The sequence below is a fragment of the Egretta garzetta genome, unplaced genomic scaffold (genome assembly GCF_000687185.1).
Source record: "Egretta garzetta isolate BGI_Z169 unplaced genomic scaffold, ASM68718v1 scaffold179, whole genome shotgun sequence".
Taxonomy (NCBI): Eukaryota; Metazoa; Chordata; class Aves; order Pelecaniformes; family Ardeidae; genus Egretta; species Egretta garzetta.
Window position 1 is genome coordinate 5,280,020 of NW_009270001.1, and position 6,432 is coordinate 5,286,451.

The following is a 6,432-nucleotide window of genomic DNA, read 5'->3' on the forward strand; positions in this document are numbered from 1 at the left end:
CGGCTCTGCAGCACCCGGGCACGGGCACCCGGTACCTTTCTGAACGCTTACGGTTACTGAAGTGGAGGGGAAATGCCCTAGAAATCCAAAGCTGAATGTCACAAAGGGTGAGCATGCTAGGAAAGGTTCGCTCAGGAAGCGTGGTCGTGGCAGGCTGTGTTCACGTGGGCGGAGAAAAGCGCATGTTTGCTGCCGTGAAACAATACACGACCAAAGGGTGCCGTCACACACACGCGCAAATAATAGACTTTTGCTTCAGGGTAGATGCTTAAGGCATAAGCCAGCCCATCAGCACACAGCGACCGAGGGTTTGACGATGTGGCCCCATGGATGGTTTGAAATTAGACATCGCAGTTAAGCTCTGGCTGAGGTACTACACGGGCTGCAGGAGAAGCTGTCTCTCAAGGATACAGCTGTCCACTGCTTCTTCTGAAGCAACTGGTAATCTCTGACAGAAATCACCACTAGAGGGACCAACTGGTCTGATCTCTCTGAGGAAACCCAGAGTTTCTGTACTCCAAATATGTCAGACAAAGTTTTAAATACGTGTGATCGTGGTGATGTTGTTGGTGTGGGTGGCACTGGTGAAGCTGTTCCATGTGCAATTAGGCAGCCCCATCTTGTCTTCATCTATCAGTTCCTGTTTCACAGCTGGATGATGGGGAGCATAGAGCAAACCACACCTTTCTTAAGGGATACATGAAAAGTTTGAACAACTTTTCTTCCATTTCTCAACAAGGACAGAAGAGGACATTATACACTATACTTCAGCAGAAAACCTATAGGTTAAATATGAAGCAAAGCTTTACCCAGCCTCAGAGGAATGGTTCAGACAATGGAATAAAACACCAGGAGAGCTTGTGTAAATGGGAAATTATATTTAAGGCAAGATGTGATACCCAACTATTAGGGATGGAAAAAGTCTATGATACCAGTCCTGCCACTATGCAGGGGGATGGGGTAGCTGGCCAGCCTTAATAAATGTGTATAGGAGAAGACTGCATTAGCAGTTAAAGGAGACACCAAGGGTACAAGCACAGAGCCATGATATTAAAGGGCAGAGACAACACTCTATTTACAATAAAATAAACATCATTTATATGTGTGTTACCCATTTAAGTGAGAAGATGGGAAATGGAAGCAGGCACTGTCAGGCTACATTTAGAAGAGATGTGTTTGATGGAACATTTCAACGTGCTTCGATTGAGACCCCTGCTACTTTCCTTTTGAAAATTGTAGAGTAAAATGTGCTGGTGAATTGTAAAGGTTTCATCCCCCTTGATGTATTTTTATTGAACACGACTTGCAGGCTTCAAATTTTAATATTCTGTCCCCAGACTACTGTCACTCACCATATCACACTTCTCAATTCACAGGGGTTAGGGTTTGGGGGAAAATGGCCCAGACATAATCATTAGGACACTTTGTTTATCATAGGACTAAATTGTCAAAATGTAAATTTATATTTTATAATTCCCATGGGAAATAAAAAGATGGCATTTAAAAGCGAAAACATAAAAAATAAAAGAATGTTTTTTCTCACTAACTGCCATGGTCTATTAAAAAAACCAAAGCATTTTCTGATTATATTCCATCTATTTCCCAAGTGCTTGCTTCTCCTTCTTAGGAACTTTTTCATCAGGGTTTCAGAATAATTTCATGCCTTTCTTTCCCCCCTAAGCCATCCAATGTGTAAACTTACAGATGGCAGCGTCCTTCTCAGACGTCATTTTCATTGCTACTAACTTCTGTGCCTCTGGAGGAGGCCAGCTTATGGTTCTGTTATGCCACTAATGAGTCTCCCATCTCTTCAGAAGTAAACAGTCTTTTTACTAGTCAATATTTGTGCTGCATTGTGCACACAACGCCCTATGAATCTTGCCCCCGCTAGTGAGAACATTTTATGAATCTAAATAGGTTTTTTGTTGTCTTCCAGAGACTCAGGATTACTGGCCTTTTTCTTTGTGTATCTACAACATCTTGTGTACTTAGATCATAAATTTTCCATGAAAAATGCATACTTGTGGCAGTGGGCAATCTAACTATCTATATTATTTATTCAGTCTCTCTGGAGCAAAAGCTAAATATATTGGCTTTTGACTGGTTAGGCGTGCTCGGTCCCTGTGATTCTACCTAGAATAAAACACAGAGCTAGGTCACTTGGAAAGCATGAGCTTTTCCAGGTAAAGCCCAAATTTGGTATCACTTAGCACACCCACTGGGCTGCATTGTAAAAAATGAATGAAATGGGTTAATGGAAGCACTAATTAACCATATTAATACTTGATGAATGTGGGACCATGGTACAGACACAGTGAAGTACAAAAGGCTTTTAATTTATATTTACTGCTGAATAGGGTAACTTCAGGTAAAACTAAATAGAATAATGTCTTGGCAATGTCCTAAGGAAATAAATAAACAATTTTTCTCAAACATATAACCTGCAATATAAGTTCATATAACCTGTAATATAAGTTATAATTAATAGCAGGAAGGGTACATGAGCTAACTAAAATGGCCATAAGTAAGAGCCACTACTTCTGCCTGTGACCGCTCCTGAGGTGGAGTGAATTTTCAGAGAGGTGCCAGAACAAGTCTGTTGAGCTGCACGGAGATGTCTGGTTGCACTGGAGCTATTCCTGATTTATGATGATGTACCTCAAATGAGAATTGGTCTTTGATCAGCTGAGTCAAAACCCTTGAAAGAAGCCATGAGTTCAGAATATCTCAGGCTGGAAGATTTGAAACTGTATTTCAATCACGGCTGAAATGGAAGGAGTACATTGTATCCACTACCAGAATTCCTGCAAAAAAAAAATAAAAAATCCTCTAGCAGTATCCTGGAAAGGCCCTAATGAATGTGCCAGCCGGGAAATTTGACTAAGTGACTTCGGTCACTCCTCACAACTTCGCTTCCCAACATAAGATAGATACATCTACAGTTCTGCTGGATCTTGGGACATTTGAACCTGGCACCATTCTGCTGCCCTGTCACTGACTATTCAGGAACTGGGATACACTGAAATCACCTTAACACAGAAAGCATCCAAAGTCCTAGGGAAATGAAGTTTCTCCAGCTTCCCTTTCCTGCTTGCTGCGTTCTCCATCCTAGGTATCTTGATCAGCATCAAATACTGTGAGGACCCTCAGACTATGCACTAGTAAGACATCTTATAGGGCTGGAGGTCCTTTAATCAACCTCTTGCTTGCATCTGCCATCCTGTCTGCATCACATGGAAGAAAACTTTAAAGCAGGAATTAAAACTCAACAAACTCACATTCAATTAGTATTATTCATATTATTAATACTTGCCGTTGCGGGACTTATCAGGAGATAATTGACCTTGTCAGTGTTATGCGCCCTCTGCATTACTGTTAGATCCTTCCACTCCCCTCATGCTTAATTATAACTTGATAAAGCCAAAAAGAAGTTTATTTTCCCCTTCCCTGCCTTAATCATAGAATGTCAAAGAAAAGGGAGGGGGTGTGGGAGGAGAAGGGATGAATCTCCTAAAACATGTAATCTGCTCAATTAATAAAGTGAATCTAACGGAGTTGCTCCCTGGGGCCTGACAAATGCACCTGTCGCCATCACCAGACAACTGATATAAAGTACGTGTCCAGACACTTTCCCTCTCCACCACTCTCTGCATATGTATTTTAAGAAAAGAAATCTCTAATTCGAGCTAATGAGGGAGTGGGCTGACCTGTTTTTTATGTAAAACCCTGATTCGCTGCAACGCTCATGCTGCTCAGCTGGCAAAACTTACCGCAGCAAACGCAGGATTTTTTACAAATGTATTAAATGGAGGAAGGAATATATATATACTTAAAGAACAGACATTCTCTCCCCCATCCGCTGGCTTTTTAACTATGACTTCGTGCACCAGCCTTGAGCTGTCATTCCAGCAGATTTAAGACTCACGTGATTGGAACATTGATAAGGAAGTGATGCAGGTACTCCTATGTGTGCAAACTGGTGGCTGTGCCCTGGTGATTAGAGAGGAGATGAAAACATTCAGTCCTCCTGCTGTCATTGACATATTCATCCCTAGATGCAGTGGCTAGCTTTGTCTCCCTGATGATCCCTTTAAACAGTCAACACAGGGATTGAGTGGTACATACAGCCTTTGTGCCCTTTGGATTTCACCTTGTGTGACCTTCAGTGCAGCCGTTTAATCCCTTGGGTGTCTCTCTTTTCCAGAGTGTAAAAGGGGCAGAGTAGTCCCATAAAGAACCTGTGTCTTTGCGTGACTCCCTGAGCAGGAATCAGCTGTAGGGAGAGGATTTTGCAAATGAGATGTTAGTATCTGGCTACCTATTTCATAAACAAGGTATTGATGGGGATGAAAAAATGTTTACTCTATGTCTTAAGTTGTCTCCTTGGGCCCTGCAAAATTGCTGCTTCTCTAAATTGTTACCATGGGTTTGGATTTACCTCATACAGCATGTTTGTTGGTGTGATACCTGATTTGCTGTGCCAATGCTCAGTACTGGCTGTATTTTCAGTGAAGGCAATAATTCCTTTTCTTTCTTATTTTTCCTTTGGTGTTTGCAGTGCAAGCTCATCCAATATTTTTTTTTTTTGCTTCTCTCTAGGGGTCTGGCTATTTCGCCCTCTGAAACTGCTGAATACCTTTGCCTTTGGACTGAGTGACTGAGGAGGCTCCTCTTCTGTCTCTGTATTTGGTGAGCTTCACAGCTGTAGCTTGCGCTCCAGAGATGCCTACAAAATGTCGTATTTGATGTTTAGCTTTTTCTCACATGGGATGACAGCTTCAGAAGGATTTTTGTGGGTAGTCCTAGTGGGTTTATCCTAATTTTTTTTCTGAAGGATGTCTTAGGTGAAGTACTTTACAGATTCATCACATTGCTAAGAAAGTAGGGCCTGCCATTTAGTGGTAAACTTTAGAAGTGAGCTCAGTTAATTTTAAAATGAGTTAACTTCTGTCAATGGAGGTTTTCTATGTCCTTGTTTATATGATCAAGTGGGTTAATCAGTAGAATCATAAAATCATAGAATGTTTTGGGTTGGGAGGGACCTTGAGAGGTCATCTAGTCCAACCCCTCTGCAGTGAGGAGGGACACAGTTAACTAAATAAGGTTGCTCAGAGCCCCATCCAACCTGGTCTTGAATGTTTCCAGGGATGGGGCCTCCACTACCTCTCTGGGCAACTTGTTCCAGTGTTTCACCACCCTCATTGTAAAGAATTTCTTCCTTATATCCAGTCTAAATTTACCCTGGTTTAGTCTAAAACCATTACCCCTTGTCCTGTCACAGCTGGCCCTACTTAAAAGATTGTCCCCCTCTTTCCTATAGGCCCCCTTTAAGTACCGCAAGGCCATAATCAGGTCTCCCCGCAGCTTTCTCTTCTCCAGGCTGAACAAGCCCAACTCTCTCAGCCTGTATTCATAGGAGAGGTGCTCCAGCCCTCGGATAGTTTTAGTAGCCCTCCTCTGGACCCACTCCAACAGGTCCATGTCCTCCTTGTGCTGAGGGCTCCAGAGCTGGACGCAGTACTCCAGGTGAGGTCTCACCAGAGCAGAGCAGAGGGCCAGGATCACCTCCCTCAATCTGCTGGACATGCTGCTTTTGATGCAGCCCAGAGTACAGTTGGCCTTCTGGGCTGCCAGCGCACATTGCTGGCTCATGTCCAGCTTTTCATCCACCAGTACCCCCAAGTCCCTCTCAGTAGAGCTGCTCTCAATCCCTTCATCCCCCAGCCTTTATTGATAATGGGGGTTGCCCCAACTGAGGTGCAGGACCCTGTACTTGGCCTTGTTGAACCTCATGAGGTTCACACAGACCCACCTCTCCAGCTTGTCCAGGTCTCTTTGGAGAAATAGTTTCTCGAAACATATGACCTGTCTGCAAATAGGACTGTTCAATAATGAAATTCTTACACAAAAAATTAGAAATCAGAAAAGATTATAGAACTTAATTCTCCCAAATGTTTGATACAGAATTCATGAATTTTGTAGATTCTTCAAGAAAGCTCAAAATAAAACCGGAGGTATGAGGCCATCATTTTTAGTCAACTATCCTCCACCAGTTTTAACGCAACTATTCTCATACTTAAATTAGACATACTTTCACAGAGTTTACCGAATCAAATACTGCAAAGGATGTAGATTTTTTTTTTTGCTTTTACATTTTCTGTTAAAATTAGGCAACTATATAACATGGACAATACCTGTTTAATGCAAGTCCTAGTACCTCTAATGCTTTCAGGTAGCAAGATGAAACTGAAGATACATTTGCCTACATTCACATGATATCATAGGTTAGACATAATGAATACTCTCAACTTTTTTTTTTTTTTTTTATCTGAAACCAGTAAAAGCAGAGTAAGTCCCAGACATAATGAACTTAATTTCAAGTAAAATCCAAGGTAAGGTTCCTGCTGTTCTTCCACTGCAAGTGTGTCATTA